Below are 23777 nucleotides of genomic sequence, written 5' to 3'. Positions count from 1 at the left end.
TCAGTGCTCAAACTCTTCACACAGTATCATATACAATATTAAAAAGAGTTTACTGCTGACAAGGTGTATAGTTACATTATTAGTAGTTACAACAAAAGCAGCAAATATAATGTAGTTCGAAGTATCTGGCGACGGGAATTAATCATTTTCTTCCAAGAAAATATGATACTGCTCCCCGCATATTGCGAACGACAAGTGCGGATTTTAACTAATCGTGAGTAGTAGGTAAGAATGATCAAACGTCGAACTTCAACTACTGCGAAGAGAATAGATAGACTGTACCATAGTACGAAGCTCTAATCAGAACTCGAAGACTGTGAAATACGCGTGTAACGTTCTTTGACGTTAACGCCTGTCACATCATAATCATCACAACCCGACGGGAAATCTGTGTGGATGGCGGTATATGGTAGTTCAGTTACTCATTTTAGTAACAAAGATGAGGAATTAGAGGGAATAAATCTCTCCAACAGAGAAATATTGTTCGGTGGCAAACCAAATATACAATTCAGGAAATCAGTTTGGTACATCATCCTGAAAGGTTTTTGTACTGGTATCACGGAATGACGCTTCTCAAACTTCAGAACACAAAATGATATCTGCTGCAGAGTAGCCATTTTGAAACATGTGGCCGTAACCAAGCAAACAGAATAGAACTAACGCTAGGGGGCAATGAATGTATACTGGACAGTGTATTCGTTGCTCCAAGTGGCGCAGTGATACAGTACAATAGTTTCTAATACGCATATACTTTTTGAAACACCCTGTAAATCAAGGGTAATGGAATTTGATAGAATTAACCACAGTAATACTGATGAAGTTAGATTAGGAAATACTAGACTGGAAGTATTCTAGAAGTTGCGATATTTGGGCAGCAAAACAACTGACGATGGTAGCGGCAAATAGGATCTAAAATGCAGACTGGGGAAAGGAAGTAAATCGTTCCCGAAAAACGGGAATTTGTTAACATCTAATGTAAATTTAAGTGCCAGAAAGGTTTTCTTGATGGTATTTCTGTAAAGTGTAGGCTTCTACGGAACAGAAAAGTGGAGGGAAAACAGTTCAGAGGAGGAGAGAATAGAAGTTTTTGAAGTGTGCTGCTACAGAAGAGTGGGGAATATTACACTGAAGAGCCAAAGAAACTGACATACCTGCCTAATACCGTGTAGGGCCCCCGCGAGCACGCAGAAGTGCCGCAACACGATGTGGCGTGGACTCTACTAATGTCTGAAGTAGTGCTGGAGGGATTTGACACAATGAATCCTGCAGGGCTATCCATAAATCCGTAAGAGTACGAGGGGTGGAGATCTGTTCTGAACAGCACGTTGTAAGGCATCCCAGATAGACTCAATAATGTTCATGTCCGAGGCGTTTGGTGGCTAGCGGAAGTGTATAAACTCAGAAGACTGTTCCTAGAGCCACACCGTAGCAATTCTCGACGTGTGGGATGTCGCATTGTCCTGCAGTAATTGGCTAAGTCCGTCGGAATGCACAATGAACTTGAATGGATGCAGGTGATCAGACAGGACTCTTACGTACATGTCACCTATTGGAGTCGTATCGCCGGCCGCGGCGGCCGAGCGGTTCTAGGCGCTTCAGTCCGGAACCACGTGACTGATACGGTCGCAGGTTCGAATCCTGCATCGGGCATGGATGTGTGTGATGTCCTTAGGTTAGTTAGGTTTAAGTAGTTCTAAGTACTAGGGGACTGATGACCTCAGATGTTAAGTCCAATAGTGCTCGGAGCCATTTGAACCATTTGGAGTCGTATCTAGATGTATCACGGGTCCAATATCACTCCAGCTGCATACGCCATCAACAAGTGTCAGCGTAGGAACCATTCAACAAAACATCATCAGTATGGGCTTACGGACCCAAGGGCCCAGTCGTGTATCTTTGATGACTGCACTACGCTCTACAGAGCCTCCAACAACTTGAACGGTTACCTGCTGAAACGCAGGGTCCATGGATTCAAGAGGTGGTCTCCATACCCGTACACGTCCGTTCGCTCGATACAATTTGAAACGAGACTCGTCCGACCAGGCAACGTGTTCCAAGTCATCAACAGTCCAATGTTGGTGTCCACAGGCCCAGGCGAGGCGTAAAGCTTTGTGTCGTGCAGTCATCAAGGATACACGAGTGGGCCATGATATTTTGTTGAATGATTCGCAAGCTGACACTTGTTGATGGCCCAGCATTGAAATCTGCAGCTATTTGCGTAAGGGTTTCCACCTCTGTCACGTTGAACGATTCTCTTCAGTCTTGGTTGATCCTGTTCTTGCAGGATCTTTTTCCGGCCACAGCGATGTCGGAGATTTGATGTTTTACCGGATTCCTGGTATTCACGGTACATTCGTAAAATGGTCGTAACGGAAAATCCCCACTTCATTGCTACCTCTGAGATGCTATGTCCAATATCTCGTGCGCCCCGTTCAAACTCATTTAAATCGTGATAGCCTGCCATTGTAGCTGCAGTAAACGATCTAATAACTGCGCCAGACAGTTGTCTTATATATGTGTTGCCGACCGCAGCGCCGTATTCTGGCTGTTTGCGTACCTCTGTATTTGAATCTCTTTGGCGCTTTAGTGTTGATGGGTGGTAGATTGGTTAACTAACAAAGAGGGACTGAACGTGATAGTGGGTATGTAAGGTGTCAGGCAAATCCAACACCTTCCATGAAAACCCTGACATGATAAGCAAATCCAGTAGTATGTCACATAGCTCCGAATAAATCGTGACATTAAATTAACCAAAGTAATACGAGTAACGAGTGAGCAAATGGAATACCACAGACTAATACAAGAATGCCTAAATGCATGTCATACCTTCCCACCGTGAGACAGACGCAGTTCCTAGGGGAGAAACGAGAACAGAAGCCGAGAGCAGAACCGTGTTAAGCTATAAAGTTCTACGATAAGGGACGGACACCCACGTCGTCAGCCAACCGCCAAGACCACCCCCACCCCATGTTAAAAGATAGAGCCCTCCAGAAGAACAGTATAAATCTTATAACAACACTAAAAGGGCCACACCAGCTGCATGTTTTAGCGCGAGACCTTTACGCGTCTCTGTTACGTTGCAAACGTTAAAAACATTGCCCCACCACGAAAAGTATAACGTTTCTCATTGGATAGACAGAATTTTTGTAGACAGAGCTTAAGGTTAACATTGAGACCCTGATTGGTCAGTTGAAAACACAGCCAGATAGCTTTTTTTTAAACCAACTTAGGTAAATTGTAGTAACGAGAAGTTAGGAGAGAGTTGCTTCCGAGACGGTGAAGGTGGAGCTGCGCCGCCCACTGCCCTCCTGAAGCTGCCTAAGCAATGACAAGGTAATGAACGCACGCGATGCTGCATAACAGCGCATAAAGCTTCACTCAGAACTGCAGAAGTCTCATCTGTTTCACCCCCGTTTTGCGTAATACTAGTGTCGATCGTCAATTAAAGCTCATGGTATTCACATTTGCTACAAAGTTCAAATCTGAAACGCGATGATTTTTCTGTTGTATAATTATTGAGAAGCCACATCAGCCACTGTAATTTACGACAAGTCAGATAAGTAATTAAAGATAATTGAGGGTCACTGTAGACCATTTTGATGGTTTTCTCTCTTGTGAAACTTAATTTAAACTTAGATTATAGATGTGATATGGCATAGGTCATCCTTTGATCCATTGTCGAACTTGGAAACCCATTCAGGGAATATTCGTTCACATTTTTGTTGAACGCAGTTGATTTTTATCATCCTGTATTAAAACGTTTCCTTTTATCAATAGTGCAATTTATAAACATTGTTTTGTGAGTAGAATAAAATTTCCAATGGTAAACTTAACTGCTTTTTCGACGTTATTTTACCAGCTAACTAAAAATAGGAAAGCCTTGAACCCCTTCCACTAAATTTAGTTAGTATTAAGATTCTTTTACAGGGAGTGCAGTGGAGCTGACGCTGAAATCATTAAGTATTTGGTTATATCATCGCTAGTCTCACTGAACTCTTCTGAACTCTACATGTCATGTGTGGTCTGGCGTCTCCTTGCCAGCAACAGGTCCCAGGTTCAAACTAGCCAATTCCCTAAAAAATACGCTCAGAGCGTCGTTGCGTGAAAGTGGTAGGGAGACACGACATAGAACAGACAGACACCACGCAGAATGTTAGAGGTAAAATAAAATTATACCGCAATTTGACTAAAGTAAGAGATCGATTGATGGACCACGTCCTAAAGCGCCAAGGAATAATTAATTTGGGGTGGGGGGATGTGTGGGAGTAAAAATTACAGAGAGAGAGCAAGGGCTGAACACATTCAGCAGGTCGAAACTGATACATGTTCCAGTAGCTATGCAGAGGTGAAGAGGACTACACAGGATAGAGGAGCGTAGAGTGCTGCATGAAAACAGCATTGGGACTGAAGGTAACCAGCACCACCACGGTATGACTTGAGAATTTATGCGATTTATAGAAGTATCTACACGATGCTAATCAATGTGGCTGTGGGCAGGATGGTCCTGTGTGGCATCCCGTCAATCCCGTCTGCTACTCTGACAGCAACGGTACACACCGGACGCTGAGCTTCTGACCGTAACTAGTAGCGCCACTGGTTTGCTGCCGCTGCCGGCGGTTCTTCGACCGGCACTGCGAGAATGTAGTCTGAGGAGCAGACCTGCCGTAGCATCGCCCAGCGGGATCGCTTCTTTGCCGCTTCCGACATTCCTGAGGCACGTCTGAAGTCTGTTCGTCATTCCGGAGCCGTTCTCCGCCGTCTCCTCTCACGTTCCTGGGTCGTTGCAAGTATGCTTTCGCGGCTCTCTTCCTTGTATTGCTTCCGTGTTTCTGTCGCTTTGGTAGAACTCGGTCGCTAATATATTCAGCATGCCTTAACCCCTATATTGACTGTTCCATCTATACCAGGGCGTGCCAGACTCCATGCGGGCACAGTGTCCGGGATGCAGGCGGGCCAAAGTTCGGTCTGTCTCAGCTTTCCTCTTTCCTCTTTTCTTCACGGTAGTATCCCGTAAAGCGCGGCATTTCACTTAGTATTGCGGTGCTGCATTTTTCGGCCAGCACGACTGTTAAGTTCGGTAGAATCGTGATGTCAACGCTGTTTACCCTTGGCTATTTGTTCGTGATATAACGGGCGTTCACAAGTCCTGTGGCCGTTTGCACAAAAAGAGGTAGTCTAGCGATCTGTCGTCACAGATCGTAAAAAATTAACGTGATTGACAGAAGAGAGGGATGAGAATTGTCAGGATCTATTACGCAGTTGCACAATCGACATGTGCTGCGAATTTGCTGAGAAACGACGTTACAACAGTACGCAGAAAGAATTAAGACTTGCCGGACGCTGTGGCCGAGCGGTTCTAGGCGCTTCAGTCCGAAATCGCGGTGCTACTACGGTCGCAGGTTCGAATCCTGCCTCGGGCATGGATGTGTGTGATGTCCTTAGGTAGTTAGGTTTAAGTAGTTCTATGTCTAGGGGACTGATGACGTCAGAAGTTAAGTCCCATAATGCTCAGAGCCATTTGAACCGTCTTCGCCCATTTATGAGTAATACATCGATATGTGCTCCGACGCACATATCGATGCTATTTGTTGAATGGTTCACACGCTGTCATTTTTTGATGGCCCATCATTGAACCCTGTAGTAATTTGCGGAAGGGTTTCACTTCTGTCACGTTGAGTGATTCTCTTCAGTCGTCGTTGGTCCCGTTCTTGCATGATCTTTCTTCGGCCACAGCGATGTCGGAGATCTGATGTTTTATCAGATTCCTGATATTCACGATACACTCGTGAAATGGTCGTACGGGAAAGTCCCCTGTAGTGTTAGCAGTTAGCCAACACTACGAACACTACCTGAGTAAGGAAGCCGATATGCACGCGTTAACCCACGCAGGCTAGAGATAGGTCTGAAACAGGATACGTAATGAATGCTATAAAGAAAAGTACGTAGCTGCTGGAATACTTTACTTTAATCCATCATTGTTGTACATCGCTCTTGACGATACAAGTGAGACACTGTAGATACATGCAATGTTTCTAATGGCGCCTTGCTAGGTCGTAGCCATTGACTTAGCTGAAGGCTATTCTAACTATCTGCTCTGCAAATGATCGAGGCTTCGTCAGTGTGCATCGCTAGCGAAGTCGTCCGTACAACTGGGGCGAGTGCTAGTACGTCTCTCTAGACCTGCCGTGTGGTGGCGCTCGGTCTGCGATCACTGACAGTGGCGACACGCCGGTCCGACATGTACTAATGGACCGCGGCCGATTTAAAGCTACCACCTAGCAAGTGTGGTGTCTGGCGGTGACACCATATCCCCACTCTATCGCTACGTTGGAGATGCTGAGTCCCATCGCTCGTGCATCAACTATAGCACCACGTTCAAACTCGCTTGAATCTTGGTAACCTGACATTGTAGCAGCAATAAGCGATATAACAACTGTACCAGGCACTTGTTATCTTACATAGGCGTTGCCGACCGCAGCACCGTGTTCTGCCTGATTACGTATCTCTGTATTTGAATATGAATGCCTATACTAGTTTCTTTGGCGCTTCAGCATGTAATGACAATTGCCTTGACTACAGGAGGAGAACAGACATGTCAGTGAACGGATGGAAAGTTCATAATTTTGTTAAAAAAGATAATGGGGCTAGAGGGAGATTTGAACACGGATCTCTTTGTTTGTAGTCCAACACCGTGACAACACAATCATGTCACCGCATTCTTGCTATTTGCGCGTTGTTGTACGTCTTGACCTTCGACCGTTCACAGTTCCTAATTTTGTTCTTTTTTCTCCTTTTTCCATGCTCGATCTGTGTTCAGTTTTTGTCGGACTATCCACTGGGTCATTTCACCATTAAATCTACGGCGGGGGTGGGGGGTGGGGGGGGCTGTTCTATGGCTCTATGGGGAGTTTCCCTTGTTAGAAGTCAGGTAATCTGCAAAAATACAGTACCGGTACGTACTTTACTTTGTGTTCTCCGTAGGCAACGTGCGTAGTCTGCAGTACTTTTTTATTTAGAAGGTAAATAGTCACTACTATTACTGCTACATTACTTTATCAGAACAATCTGGAGACATTTTATTGGGCATTAGTATGGCGTATACACACCCTTCATCTTTACGACGCGTTGAACTCTGTTGAGGAGCTTTCAGCGAGGTGTCTGGATGTCTGTGGAGAAATGGCAGTCCATTGTTCTTCAAAAGTGAAACTTACTGATGTTAGACACTTAGGTCTGGAGCGAAGTCAGCGGTCCATCTCTCCCCAAAGGCGTTACATTGGGTTCAGGCTTTAACTCTCAGCAAGCGAGTCCCTTTCAGGAATGTTACTGTCCACAAACCATCGCCTCACAGACGTTGCTTTATGACAGCCGGCACTGTCATACTGATACAGTCATCGCCTCCGAGCTGTTCAAAATGCTGTAAACTGTGCCCATATTCTTTCTCAGCTTTCTTAAGGGCTAAAGGGGGCTACACCCTAAACAGGACGAACACCTCCATACTGTAATATCACCTCCTATTTACTTCAGTGTTGGCAATGGCAGGTGAAGTTCTTCAGGCGATCAGCAAACTCAGACCCTGCCATCGGATTGCCACAGATTCTAGCGTGATGAATCACTCCAAATCACTCTTTCCAGTCATTCACTGTCCAACGCCGTCGCTCTTAACACCACCTCAAAAGTCGCTGAACTCTGACTATAGAAATGTGTGGGTTATGAGGAGCTGCTTGACCATCGTACCGCATTCTTGTTAACTCCTTACGTAGAGCGGTTGTGCAAGCTAGATTACTGCTAACACTTGGGAACTCAGGAGTTATTGCTTCCACTGTTACGTTTTTTCAAATACCCTCCGCAATGCTCGATGGTCCCTATCCGTCAGTACGCGAGGTCTCCCTGGTCTAAGTTTAGCTGCGATTGTTACCTTCCGTCTTCATTTCAGTCACATCACCAACAGCCGAGTTGACCAGGTTTATAAGGGCTGAAATGTTGCTGAAGGATCTGTTAGTCATGTGACATCCAATGACTAGTTCACGTTCGATGTCTCGTAAGTGTGTCTGTAACTAAAATTGATCGGAAGACGTCCGAAGTCTGAACGAAACCGGTAATCGTTATTAAGACTAATGCGACAGCAAACTGCAACGAAATATTAGAAGATACGAAGTCGAAATACTTTAAAAAAGCCATATGTAATGGATAATGACTAAAACCATTGGTCATGAAATGTCTAAATTCTTCTTCATTCGCCACTATTCTTTTGGCAGAAAAACTGCCAGCTGTCTCTGAGCTCGCCGGCCGAAGTGGCCGTGCGGTTAAAGGCGCTGCAGTCTGGAACCGCAAGACCGCTACGGTCGCAGGTTCGAATCCTGCCTCGGGCATAGATGTTTGTGATGCCCTTCTAGTTCTAAGTTCTAGGGGACTAATGACCTCAGCAGTTGAGTCTCATAGTGCTCAGAGCCATTTTTTTGTCTCTGAGCTCGAAAAACTTGCTCTGGCGTTGTACTATCATTTCGTGATTTTTTTTTTTGCTTGTTTCACTTGCCAACGTGAAAAACTGAAAAAAATACGAAATTGTAAATGTTTATATGTAAATGAACGGAACCTGACTGACAGAAAATTAATATCGACTAACCTCATACAAAAGCCTGTTGTTGCAAAACACGGCGCGTAAAAATGGGATTCTTTCGGGGCTCATTCTTGTGTTCTATTGGTGATAGACAGGTAGGGTCAAGTGCGCTCGTCCTTAGGCTAGGGACCATTTGTATGCCCAACAGAAAGATCGTCTTAGTGTCACTATTGTACAGTACAGGGTAAAAATATGAATATTACAACCTTCCATCTTTTTGATTTGCAGCTCCTTGTATTGGCAGTGTTTGCAATTAATATTTTTTTGGATGTGAGGTCCGCCAGTTACGCAAAACACCGTTTTGCCATCATCAGTGGGTTTTCGTTTTTATTTATTCTACAATGTGAACATTTTTGTTAAATGATTATAAAATTATGTGCATTTTTAGTTCAAACAAAAGATCGTTTCTTTTTGTAAATACCTTTACAGTTGGTGTGCATGAATTTTATGGCTTACTTTTGTGTTAATTACAACAGGTAGCTTGTCATCTGCAACCAAACGATGTTGATGAGAAAGTTTTTTGCTAGGAGTTAACCTATCTTCTAGAATGTAATTTAGTTTTTCGCGATGTTTTCGCGCCTGTTTTCGTTTTCATTTAAGTTTTCGTGTGGCAAGCACTTCCGTTCTCCGCATCATGCTCAGATGTTGTAATGCATACGTAACTATAACAAGTATTTTCCACAAAATAACGTAGTAAAACACTTTTCACTACACCAGAACACAGTGTGATTGTGGTTTGTTGTGTGTCCCAGCCCAGTCAGTGTTGTTCACGAGAGAGTTCGGCGCCAAATTTGAATTTTGTTTGCATTTTGTCTTTGTGTGTATGTATTCCCTTTGTGTGTAATGGTGCGTCTTTACAGATTTTAGTGGTGCCGAAACATGTTTGGGTACTGAGAAAAACGGTGTTTTGCATAACTGGCGGACCTCACATTCAAAAAAATTACAACCTTCCCTTGCTTAGACACATGGAGCAAATCGGTTGATCATTCTTGCATTCGATGTGGTTTACGGTATTCCTTAAGAGGATTATGGAGGCACATTAGCTCGTGGGCGGTTCTTTGGAAACACCAGAAAGGATTTTTTTTTTAATTTTTCGTATCAAAACCGAGACTGCGGGTTTGAAGGCATCTGTGCACAGAAGTTGATGAAATTTTTAAGATACATTTCTAAGACCACAGTCTCGAACAACTTCGAAACTGTTCTCGATAGCTTTGTTTTGGAGATATAGAGGTTAAAAAAACTTTATCCTTTCTGTACACGTAAAATACACACTTAAAATCCGGCTTTATTTCAATTTCACGTAAATAAACTACCAAAATTTTATTGCCTCGTAAAGTTCTTCTCATATGAGCGACATGCCTTGCGGTGGCAGGGACAAGAAGAGGACCAATGGAAAAATGCTTCTAGCGGAACACAAAAAAGGCGAATAATCTCCTGTTTAAAAGACCGACTGAAAAGGGGTATCAGCTGCCTCATTTCTACCTTCCTCAGCACCTTTAAAATTGTGGCGTGTGAACATATTCGCGCTTTCTTATGCTGAGAGAGGGGAGAGACACACAGAGGCTGTAGGAAAGATGATATTTGGTTTGTGGAGCGCTCAACTGCGCGGTTATCAGCGCCTGTACAAATTCCCAACCTTTGCTCAGTCCAATCTCGCCACTTTCATCAAAGATGATGAAATGATGAGGACGACACAAACACCCAGTCATCTTGAGGCATGTGGAAAAGAGACGGAAAGTAATAAATACTGGAGGATAGAAGACATTCATTGTTGCATAGAAAGAGCGAGAGAGAGAATGTCAGTGAGAGAGAAAGAGAGGGATACGGTGGCAGCGGAACATAGTTGACAGTGACAGAACATTGCTAGGGAAAAAAGTGAAAGAGACGGAGCCAGTGGGAGAGGAATGAAGAAAAGGAGAAAGTGGAAGTGGGTGAGCGCCAGTGAAAATAGTACACATTATATGACACTGACAACGAGGAAGAGAAGGAAGGAATGAAGGAGAGTGTAGCAGTAAGAGAGAGCAAGAGGGAGACAGCTAGAGTGAGAGGAGATAGCAGCAGTCAGACAAAGCCAAGGAGACTGCGGCTGTGAGACAAGAGACAGTGATAGAGAGACACAGAGATAATGAGTATGAGTTAGACTGAGTGAGAGAGAGAGAGAGAGAGAGAGAGAGAGAGAGAGAACGAGCAAGTGAGAGCAGATGGGTGTGAGTGACTTTGAGCGATGGACTAAGGGTGTAAGAGAGATAGTCAGAGGAGTTTATGGGAATGAGAGGTGACTTTCACATTAAAAAGAACGCGAGTATGTTCACATGCCAAAATTTTTGGGAAAATTTTTACAGGTGCTGAGGAAGGTCGAATGAGGCTCCTGGTGTCCCACTTTCCAGTCATTATTTTGAACAGCAGCATGTTCGTCTTTTTGTTTTCAGATAGGAGCATTTTTGCGCTGGTACAAACCATACTCTATTAGAATGAATCTTTAACCCTGCGGCGGAGTCTGTACTGTTTTGAAACTGTTTGCCAGACTGTGGGAGAACGGCTGTGAAGTTTGCAATGCAGGAGAAAAGCAATGCTGTAAGCGAAGTTGTGAGGGCAGGCAGTAGGTCGCGTCTGCTTAGCTCAGTTGGTAGTCGGCACGGTGGGTCAGTGTTGTGGACCAAGAGGCTGGCCACACTCTGTAATAAAAAAAACGCGGAGTGCAGTGTACATCGATATGAGAGGTGTCATGCGGCATCCGCACAGAATTGCTGAAGGAAAGGCGATGACACAAAGAAGGAAAGAAAGAAAAAGTCGGTAAAAGGATGGCTTGCGAAATGGCAAGCCCCGCGTTTGAATTCCTGTCCCTTACACTGCTTTTATACTCTCTCGGTTAAGTAATTTGTGAATAATGACGTGGATAGTGAACTTAATAGTTTTCAGTTTCATATTGTAATAAATGGTTCAGTTTCCTTTACCTATCCCCTTCATCGAAACTGATTTGCCAACCCCCCAACTCCAGCCCCTACCACCTAACTTGGATGCAGGTCACGCGTTCTTGATCAGTATGGCGATATTTCTTTAGACATCCTTTAATATTGCGTTCTGTACAGATGTGACAGGCATATTTCTTTATTTTAGGTGGATATTTGTTTTATTTTTATGAAAATGCAGCCAGTGGTTATTAGCGGCGGAATAAGTAGATGTACCAACGAAGTTAAGAGCAGAAGAGTCTAAGAGGCGGGCCTCTGAAGGAACTGATTCCACAGTCTGGCAGTAGTGAACTGTTTCATCGAGACTAGGAATATTACTTTTCATCGAACAATAGATTTCATGTTTTCAAGCAAAGAAGTCAGGAGAAGTGTAAATAGAAAATTTTATACACGGAACGATGCTTCATTAAAGTGTCAAATATTTTTTTACGAGAGAGAAGAATTTCATTTATTGGTTTTCGTTTTCGAATTAAGTATCTCTTTGCCGTTCAGCGGAGGGTAATTGAATTGCTTGACGCTAATTTAAATTGAAACAACTAATTACTGTCGTCATTCCTGCTGTTTTACCGTCTGTTCCCTCTCGTATTGGCGATGAGAGAACATTGTAATTGTTTTGATAGTCTGTTGTTGTAAACTGGTTTTCTGTTCTTAAATGTGTGTGTGTGTGTGTGTGTGTGTGTGTGTGTTTAGTAACGTGAACCCGAAAACGTTGTAAGTTGTGTACTTACGTAAACGCTGTGAGGTGAAATAAGTCTCCAAATCCATCTGCAAAACCGTGAAAACCGTGTATTAAATACACTATCCTGTGAAATTCTGTATAGTACAGTATAGTACAGTGCAATGAATACTGCTACAATGCGTGACGTCACAGCGCTTGTCTTAAGCTTCGAACAACCAAAATCGACGGAATAAAAATTTTGCTTAAAATTAAAAATCGAATTTTGAAAGAATAAATATCCAAATGTTTTGTAAAAATTTCCCTGCAAATTTACGTACCAAAACATACTAAATAAAATTCAGAACTCCAAATGGCACACAAGCGAACACATTAACACGTAACACTGCACTGTAAAAATAAGACTGTCTGAAAAAAAATCGGAACTGAACTTTATCTAAACTGAACCTGATAATAATTTTAAAATTTAAAGCTTGACTGTGAACGATTTTAATCTCTCCTGAAGTTGGCAAGCTGGCACTAACTAACTTTCATAATAGCTTGTGGCAACGAAAACTCATTGCTGCTCGAAAGTGGTGAATATTAAAATACAGCGTAGCAGCAAACTAGCTAGAAAACAGAAAAGCAAGGATATGCAACTATAATGAGCACCCAACATGCTTCATATTGAAGGAATGTATTCCACTCAGTGGAATGTGGCGACATACAATCGAAAAACAAATTTTCGTGAGGCGACGGTGGTAGAAACTCGACCTACTAAATGGTTGGAAAGACCTAGCATTAAAAACTGCGTTATGACCGTTACTCTTAACAGTTATGTACAATCATCTTCACAAAAATCTGTAATTACATAAAAAATGATTCTACCACGAAATTAGTTAGTAGTGTGATTAAGGCGTAGTGACTCAGTAACTCTGAGCAGGTAACTTTCTTTAATCACGTCTCGACAAAATCAGACCCGAACAGCCTTTCTAAAATTCATAATAATTTACGCCGGAGCAAGCAATGCAACGACAACATTACGTGAATATCTTCACTCCTTTTAAATCAGTCTACCAAAAAGCAACATCCTCTGCACTTACATCTCTGTGCTCTGCTAGTTATTTCCAGAGCACAAAGCAGCGTGACCAACATCTGACACTTTCTTACTTCTCACTGGATGCTACAAGCAATAGAAATACTACTGATGACCAAAGATGACATCGCTTATTCTCGCAAGGGAACCTCCCCATCGCACCCCCCTCAGATTTAGTTATAAGTTGGCACAGTGGATAGGCCTTGAAAAACTGCACACTGATCAATTGAGAAAACAGGAAGAAGTTGCGTGGAACTGTGAAAAAATAAGCAAAATATACAAACTGAGTAGTCCATGCGGAACGTAGGTAACATAAAGGAGAACGTGAGGTCAGGAGCGCCGTGGTCTCGTGGTAACGTGAGCAGCTGCGGAACGTAAGGTCCTTGGTTCAAATCTTCCATCGAGTGAAAAATTTATTTTTTTATTTTCAGTTTATGTGACAAACTCTTATGTTTTCATCACTTTTTTGGGAGTGATTATGACATCCATAAGAAAACCTAAATCGGGCAAGGTAGAAGAATCTTTTTACCCCTTCGCCAAGTGTACAAGTTAGGTGAGTCGACAACATATTCCTGTCATGTGACGCACATGCCGTCACCAGTGTCGTATAGAATATATCAGATGTGCTTTCCTGTGGAGGACTCGGTTGCCCTATGACCTTGCGATCAAATGTTTTTCGGTTCCCATTGGAGAGGCATGTCCTTTCGTCTACTAATCGTACGGTTTTGCGATGCGGTCGTAAAACACAGACACTAAACTTATTACAGTGAACAGAGACGTCAATGAACGAACGGACAGATAATAACTATGCAAAAATAAAGTAAATTTTTCACTCGAGAGAAGACTTGAACCAAGGACCTCACTTCCTGCAGCTGCTCTCACTACCACGGGACCACGGCGCTCCAGAGCTCACATGGTCCATGATGTTGCCTATGTCGCCCATGGACTACTCAGGTTGTATATTTTGCTTATTTTTTCACAGTTCCACACAACTTCTTCCTGTTTTCTCAATTGATCTGTGTTCAGTTTATCAAGGCTTATCCACTGTGCCAACTTATAACTAAATCTGAGGGGGGTGCGATGGGGAGGTTCCCTTGTCAGAACCTTTGTGGCGTAAAATATCGAGTATCTGAAGACCTCAGTTTCAAAAATATCGACTGTACAGATGTGAAGTGTGACACATTGAATAGAGAGCGAGTTAACATCAGTTTCGTTGAATAACAAAAATAAGCTGGAAACCTTAAAACATACATTATTTTTGAAATTGCTGCTTCGATTGAGTGATTTACCTACTGATAAGAAGCGAGATTGTTCGGAAACAGGTTATGTGCATGTGGATTTTCACGCTTCTTCACAGAGTGATACAGAACTTTGAGTTAAAGGGAAAAAAAACGGTCATTCTAAAATCAGTGTCTCATTCTACATACATACATAATCGCAAAAAGCACGTCCATGCTGTCCCTTATTTTGCACTTGCGTGTGTTTAGAATTGCTCATCGCCCTGAATTTCCTTCATTTACAACTGAAAGTCAAGGAATTTGTGAAATACATATGTAAATCTATAAACACTTGAGCCACTTTATTGTACTAAAGCCTTTATCTCCCTTTCGAAATTTTTACCCATCGCTTTTCCTTTCATTCAGTATTTAACTACTCCATGATTCCTCTTGATACGTGCTGCCAACCTATTCTTCCCTTTAGCCAAGTTTTGATAAATTCTTTTCTCGCCCATTTGTTTCAGTATCAATTCATCAATTATTCGATCTACCCATCTAATCTTCAGCATCCTTCTCAAGCACCTCATTCTAAGAACTTACGCTCTCTCCATTTATATATTGCTCAACGTCAGTGTTCCACGACTATGAAAGGGTACACAGCATATAAATATATTCAGAAAGTATTTCCGAACACTTATAATTATAATCTAAGGTAACGTATTTATCCTTTCACAATTTTTTTTCTTGGTATTGCCTGTACGCATTTCAAATCTCTCACTTCTGAAATTGTTAGCTATTTTACAGTGGAAATAATTAATGTCTCATTTCCCGGTCTAATTACATCCGCATCATCTTGTTTAATTCGGCTACATCCGGTTACCATTGTTTCACTTTTTTGGTGTTAATCTTGTAACCTCTTCGCAAGTCACTATCTATTATCAATTGCTCTCAACAGTCCTTTAGTCTGTTACAGAACTAAAATGTCGTCCGCAAATCTCATTTTTTATTCCTTTGCCCTCAGCATCGATTCTTTCCCAAATTTAGTCTTGGTTTCATTTAGTGACTGCTCAATGAACAGATGAATAACATGATGTTCAGGCACGTACACTGCCTTCCCAATTATTTCTTTCTTTACATATCATTCGGCTCTCACAACTGAAGTCTGGTTTCTGTAGAAGTCTTAAACAACCTTCAGCTTCCTCTGCATCAGCCCTCTTACCTTCACATTTCCGGGTAAGATTTAAACTTTTTTTTATGTCTACAAATGATTTAAATCAGAGTTTTCCTTTCTTCATCTTATGCTATATAGTAAGTCGTTGAGCTAGTATTGCCTCACACGACGTTATATTTTTATGCAGCCCGTACTGATCTGTCCCCGGGTTGGCTTTACCAGTCGTTCTAATCATTCTGTATGCAATTCGTGTTACTGTTTCCTAACTATAATAGCTACAAGACTTCGGGCAATAATTATACTGTACTGAGTGTCTGTGAGAGATGGTGAGCACATTTTCGTTACCACTGATCGGTTTCGCAGTCACTCTGTCAAACAGCGTGTTGTCCGGCGACCCGTTAATCTTTCGCCGTACGTCCACCTTCAGCTGAATGCTGAACGATGTGCGTGGGGCAGAGGCAGCATAGTCGTCACGAGCGCTTCCAGATAACGACGATACTAGGAATTCTCTGAGCCAGCGTCCTTGGCGTAACGGTGCAGAGATAAATGCGGCGGCTTCAGTAACTTCTACAGTGAGATATGCTGTTAATGTGGGAGCACGAGTTCCGCTGACATGCCGCCTGTTGGTCTTCAGTGTTTACCTTTCCCTCTTCAAACGAGCAGCCGCTAGAGATAGTTGTAAGAGCTCACAAATGCGTCATGCGGTGCTCTCCCACATAGTATTGACAATGCGTTGTACTATAGCGCTACTGAACAGCGTCGGGGTCCGTCATTCAGGTTGATTTTCTCGTTTCGTAAACACACCAAGTTTGGTGGTTTGCCCTCCCGTGTCCCCAAGTAACAAGTGAGGAGAATTCGCCTTATTTGTTTATCTTACGATGGAGCCTCATCGCTGTTCAGGCCTTCTCGATACACGAGGGGCGTTCAGTAAGTACTGCAACAGATTTTTTCTCGACCAGTTTCGATAGCAGAAACGCGGAATTTGCTGTGGGACATCGTGGAATATTCCCACACAGCCGCTGCAGTTTCATGAAGTTCCAATGGGTGGCGATGCAATACGTGGCCTTCAAAATGCCGTCTGTAATGTAGGTGCGTTCCAAGCACCGAGCTGTCATTGAGTTTCTTCTGGCGGAAAACCAGAGCATTGCAGGAATTCATAGGAGCCTTGCAGAGACCTGGGAGTGATCAAAAGCACGGCGATTCGTTGGGCCAGGCGTCTGTCGTCCTCCCAACAAGGTCGCGCAAACTTGACCGATATCCTGCGTTCCGATGGGAAGCGCACAGCCGGGACTCCTGCAATGTTGGAACGTGCGGACACACTCATTGGAGGTGATCGACGGGTCACAATCAAAAACGTCCCAGCACAACTGGACGCATCTGTTTGGTAGTGCTGGCACACACGTCCACCAGTTTGAGTACTCGAAGGCGTGTGCCCGCTGGGTACTTTGCCACTTACGCACTTTCCGACTTTCATGTGTTTGGCCCAATGAGGAATGCACTCCACGGGAAACAGTACCTGGATGATGGCGAGATTGTCGATGCAGCAAGACATTGGCTCCAACATCGACCAGTAGTGCGTTACCAGATGACGTACAGGGCCTCCTAGTAAGGTAGGGAAGGCTGTCGCATTGAACGCAGATTGTGTTAAAAATAGGGTTTTGTAGCTAAGAGTGGGAAATAATATGGAGTATTGGAACCTTGAAGAAAAAAAAAACAAAAGAAACCACAATCTGATTTCGGAAAAATAGCGTTGTATTACTTACTGAACACCCCTCGTAGCTCACGTTCATATTTATAGCGTTAACTTTCCTCTGTCAGTTATTTTAGTTATTTCATATATACTGTGGTACCTTGGCATGGAAAAGCAACATTCATGAAGTACAGGTTCTACAGATTTTTAGCTGTGCAACTCAGTGATGATACCGCGTATTAATGAGGAGTTAAAGGTAACTCCGTTACGTGTACCCCACCCAAATCAAGTGGACAGGATAGCTCTTACAAGCTAGCCAGCATGAATTTCGAAAGTATCGACCATACGAAAACGCACTTTTCACGTGATGTCCTAGAAGCTGTGAATCAATGAAGTCAAACGGATTGAGCATTTCTTGACTTCCGAAAATCATTTTACTTAGTACCACATCAGTACTTACTAATGAAAACTGTCCATATGGAGTGTCAAACTAATGAAAACTGTCCATATGGAGTGTCAAACGTAATTTGTTGTTGGACAGATAACGTATTGGTAGGGAGGGCGCAGCACGTTGCTTTGTATGAAGGGTCATCGATGGATGTAAAAGTATCTTCAGGTATGTCTCAATGGGTTGTGTTAGAACCATTTTTGTTCGTGATGTATATGAACGTCATGGCTGCAATATTAATAGAAATATGAGACTTTTAGATGGTGGTAGCTATCTATGCAGGAGTAACATGAGCAGAAAAGCTGTACAAATATTCTCTCAGATATTGGTAAGTTCTCGAAGTGGTGCAAAGACTGGCAATTTACTTGACGTCTTCGTAAATGCGAAGTTCTGCTCGTCACAAAACTAAAGGACGTATGGATATGAAATCGAGCCATCAAACAGGCTCCTTTCTTGATAAATCAGATGGTATATATAGATTCATTGCTAGGATAGTGCGAAAATGCAATAAGTACAAGAGACGGCTTGCAAAACACTCGCGCCACCCATCCCAAAATATTTCTCAGGTGTGTGGGATGCAAACCAAATAAGCCTACATGAACTTACACTAAGGAGGACAAGAGGGATAATGATGGGTTTGTTGCATTCATGCGAGGGCGTCATGCAGACGCTGAAGAACAAGAGCTGGCAGACACTTCAAGACAGAAACATACTATACGATGAAAACCTACTTAAAAGGTCTCAAGAACTATCTTGAAGCTAGAAGTGTAGGATTGTAATAAGAGGGGCGTTCAATAAGAAAAGCAACGCACTTTTTTTTAAACCAGATTGGCTTTATTCAAGATTACAACACACCATATTATTCCCCACTCTTTTGGCTACAAAACCATGTTTTTCAGCCTAATCTTCGTTCAGTGCGACGGCCTCTTCCTAGCAGAAAGCATCCTTCATTTTTATGGTCTTCTGTTAGGTGGCGAGGAGCCCAGTGGGCAGACACCTTTATCTACCCCAAACTGGTGAACGAGTGAGTCAGCACTACCAACAGAAACGTCCAGTAGAGCAGCGAGGTGTTTGATTGTGATCTATCGATCACCTCGATTGTTTGTGTCCGGACGCACCAACATCGTAGGAGTCACAGATGTGTGCGGTCGGCTGGCAAGCGGAATATCGGACAGGTTTACGCGAGTTTGTTGCGATGGTGACACACCTCGCCCAACGACTCACCGTGTTTGTCTACACTGCAAGGTCTCCGTAGCCATACTGCGAGCATCTATGAACATGAGCGATGCTTTGGTTTTCCGCCAACTGATTGAATGCACCTCCGTTTCAGACGCCATTTTGGAGGCTAAGTACAGCGCCGCCACCTTTCGCAACTTCACGGAACTAAACGGGCTAAAGCAGGGATATTTCACGCTCTCCCACAGAGAATTCTGCATTTTTTTCAACCGAAATTGGCCGAGGAAAAAAGTGTTGCATTACTTAAAGAATGTCTCTCGTAGAAGTCCCTATATATCGCTCCCGTATGGACTGCGAGGACATGATTTGTATGATGAAAACGCGCGCATGTGCATTTAACTATAAACATCCTTCACGTGCTCCATTAGTGAATGAATGGAATGGAAGTAGTCCTAATAACTTTACAACTGGATGAACGTTACCATATGCTAGAAAATAGGTTATCGAATATAGATGGGATCGTGGTGCGACAATACTATCGACACACGGAATGTTTGGCCACGGTTGTTGTTGTTGTTGTTGTTGTTGTTTTCAGTCCTGAGACTGGTTTGATGCAGCTCTCCATGCTACCCTATCCTGTGCAAGCTTCTTCATCTCCCAGTACTTACTGCAACCTACATCTTTCTGAATCTGCTTAGTGTATTCATGTCTAGATCTCCCTCTACGATTTTTACCATCCACGCTGCACTCCAATACTAAATTGGTGATCCCTTGATGCCTCAGAACATGTCCTACCAACCGATCCCTACTTCTAGTCAAGTTGTGCCACAAACTCCTCTTCTCCCCAATTCTATCCAGTACCTCCCCACTAGTTATGTGATCTACCTAACTAATCTTCAGCATTCTTCTGTAGCACCATATTTCGAAAGCTTCTATTCTCTTCTTGTCCAAACTATTTACCGTCCATGTTTCACTTCCATACATGGCTACACTCCATACAAATACTTTCAGAAACGACTTCCTGACACTTAAAATCTATACTCGATGTTAACAAATTTCTCTTCTTCAGAAACGCTTTCCTTACCATTGTCAGTCTACATTTTATATCCTCTCTACTTCGTCCATCATCAGTTATTTTGCTCCCCAAATAGCAAAACTCCTTTACTACTTTGGCACATTTCCTAATCTAATTGCCTCATCATCACCCAACTTAATTAGACTACATACCATTATCCTCGTTTTGCTTTTGTTGATGTTCATATTATATCCTCCTTTCAAGACACTGTCCATTCCGTTCAACTGCTCTTCCAAGTCCTTTGCTGTCTCTGACGTAGTTACAATGTCATCGGCGAACCTCAAAGTTTTTATTTCTTCTGCATGGATTTTAATGCCTACTCCGAACTTTTCTTTTGTTTCCTTTATTGCTTGCTCATTATACAGATTGAATAACATCTGGGAGAGGCTACAACCCTGTCTCACTCCCTTCCCAACCACTGCTTTCCTTTCATGTCCCTCGACTCTTATAACTGCCATCTGCTTTCTGTACAGATTGTAAATAGCCTATCGCTCCCTGTATTTTACCCCTGCCACCTTCAGAATTTTCAAAAGCTTTCTGTAAATCTACAAATGCTATAAACGTAGGTTTGCCTTTCCTTAATCTACTGGCCACGGTTTTCGGTGATAAGTCAGATCGAGCACTCGTTACAAGTGTTTCACACTAAACAAGTTTAATTACAGTGTTAAATTAAAAGTTACAAGAGTAGGATGTGAACAAGTCTGCGTCGGTGAATAGGAGCCTCCTAGCTCCAACTGAAGTGGACGGCTCGGACAGTACAATCATTCACTGGAGAGAGTTCTCGCATAGAAACGGTTCCAATCTGCTCCAGAAAGCTAATACAGTTGCTAGGCAACTACTTGGCGAAAAGAAGAAAGCGGGACGATCTAGTGAGCTCGCCGTACGGCTCTTCAGTGACAGTCACAGCGGCGGGAACAAGCTTCGCCGTCCTCGTTGCCAATGGTAGACGCCTAGAAAAACCGCGTTCGGAACAGACCCGTCACATAGGATGTAGGCACCAATCTACGTGTAAAGGGTGATTTTTTTTTTCCTAAATCAAGGCGAATTGCAGGAAACAATTCGTTAGAGGATGAGAATCTAAAAAGGTCGCATGGGAATACGGTCGAAAACGGGTTCTAAGGGAGGTACACCACTTGCCCAGTGTAGGTCTCAACGACTGAAAGCACACCTGAGAACACATTAGGCAGGTGGGAATGTTCTGTCTGTACTAACGTTTTACTTGCACACTCAAGACGCAGTAAGGTTTGTCGGTGACGGCAGCGCGCTCACGTGTCGGTAATAGGGAGTTTCCACTTCTCTGCTGTTGCCGAGAGGATAGTTGATATTTTTAAAAATATCAGGAATCCGATATTTAAAAAGCTATCATTACCGTTCCTCGATGGACCAGCAAAATGTTTGGTTATATCGAAGGAAAAAATATCGGCCTATAATAATATCGGCTGCGCATTATAAATATATTGCCGGTTTTAGAGTTCTATATTGATTTATTATTAGATACTCCGTACTCAACAAGCTAGCAGCCTGCCTATCCCCCTTAGAGCAATAATTGAAATAAAAACACTTAATTTGAAAAGTAGTAAGTTAATATTAGGACTTTGAGCAGTTGAAAAGTTTGTGTTACAATACTTTTTGGTCGACTGTTGCGTTGTTAATTGACAACCGTGTACATTATGCACTGTGCTTCAATATTTCATTCCAGTTAAACTCTTATACCATATTTTCTTAATCTGTCATTGGCTGCCGGACGGGGTGGCCGAGCGGTTCTAGGCGCTACATTCTGGAACCGCTCGACCGCAACGTCGCAGGTTCGAATCCTGCCTCGGGCATGGTTGTGTTTGATTTCCTTAGGTTAGTTAGGTTCAAGTAGTTCTACGTTCTAGGGGACTGATGAGCTCGGAAGTTAAGTCCCATAGTGCTCAGAGTCATTTGAACCATTTTTTGTCATTGGCCACATGTCGAAATTAACGCTGATGTAGGAAAATTGCGTGGTGAAGCTAAACGTTGCAGTTCCTGTTGGTAGCACCGAGCTCCGATTACGTTAGCATTTCTCGTGTTTTTAACGCAATTGGTGTGCTATTTCTTCTTGGAAATCTTAGTATTCCATTGTCACTGCCCCCCCCCCCCCCCCCCCCTTCCAGTGCAATCGTGCTATTTCTTTTGTGCCACCAATACAGAAAGACAGCAGGCGATGAAAGCTCAAAAGCAGTAAGTCTCCTTCATGCAGTGAAACTAAAATTTGTTCTACTGAGATTTCAAAAGCACAGTTTCAAATAGTTACCGAAAATTGCGAAAAAAGTATAGTATAAAATAAAAATATCACCACTCGATATTGCCATTTTGATACCGATATCGATATGTCGTGGCATAATATATAACCGATGTATATCCGTATGTCTAGAAGTAGTATCTATACATCGATATTTTATCAATATTACTAGTTGCCGACTCACTGGTGCGGACTTGGGCTGCGTAGTGCTGCGCTGAGAAAAGATGGCCCGGTATACCAACCAGCATCAGGCGGACATGGTCTGTACATACAGATAGGCAAATGGCAATGGATGGCGGCACCATTACAATACCGCGAAGAGTATCTACGTATACATACATACTGCCCAAGCCGCCTAACGGTGCGTGGCAGAGGGTACCCCGTACCACTACTAGTCATTTACTCTCATGTTCCACCCGCAGATAGAGCAAGGGAAAAACTACTATCTACATGCCTGCGCTTGGTCCTTGATTTCTCTTATCTGATATGGTGGTCCTTACGCGGAACGTATGTTGGCCGCAGTGAAATCTTACTGCAGTCAGCTTCAAATATCGGTTCTCTAAATTTTCTCAGTAGCGTTTCTCAAAACGACCGTCGCATTCCTTCTACGGATTTCCTTTTCAGTTCCCGAAGCATCTCCCTAATACTTGGGAGTTGTTCGAACCTACCGGTAATCAGTATATCTAGCAGTCTGCCTCTGAACTGCTTCGATATTGTCTTTTAATCCGACGTGGTGCGGATCCCACACACTAGTGCAGTACCCAAAAAAGGTCGCACTAGCCGCCTCATTTACGTATGAACCACAATTTCCCAAAACTCTCCCAATTAACCGATGTAGACTATTCACCTTCTCTACCACATTCCTCACACGCTCGTTCCATGTCATATCACTTTGCAATCTTACTCCTAAATATATAATCGACCTGTCAAGCAGTACATTACTAATACTGTGTTAGAAAATGATAGTATTGTTCATCCTACTAATCTGCAATAACTTACATTTTGATACATTTACAGCTACCTTTTTGTGTAAGTTGTTTTGCATCCACCTACGATCACTCAACTTTGACACCTTACCAATGTTCCAATGTGTGTGAAATCTTATGGGACTTAACTGCTAAGGTCATCAGTCCCTAAGCTTACACACTACTTAACCTACATTATCCTAAGGACAAAAACACACACACACACACACACACACACACACACACACACACCCATGCCCGAGGGAGTACCCGAACCTCCGCCGGGACCAGCCGCACAGTCCATGACTGCAGCGCCTTAGATCGCTCGGGACACCTTACCGTACACCACAGTAACATTAGCAAACAGCAACAACACAGAAGCACGGTACTATCACCCCTCTCTGGGGCACTTCTGACGATATCTGTCTCTGA

The sequence above is a fragment of the Schistocerca piceifrons genome, chromosome 7 (assembly GCF_021461385.2).
Source record: "Schistocerca piceifrons isolate TAMUIC-IGC-003096 chromosome 7, iqSchPice1.1, whole genome shotgun sequence".
Classification (NCBI taxonomy): Eukaryota; Metazoa; Arthropoda; class Insecta; order Orthoptera; family Acrididae; genus Schistocerca; species Schistocerca piceifrons.
Note: the sequence above shows the minus strand (reverse complement) of the source record.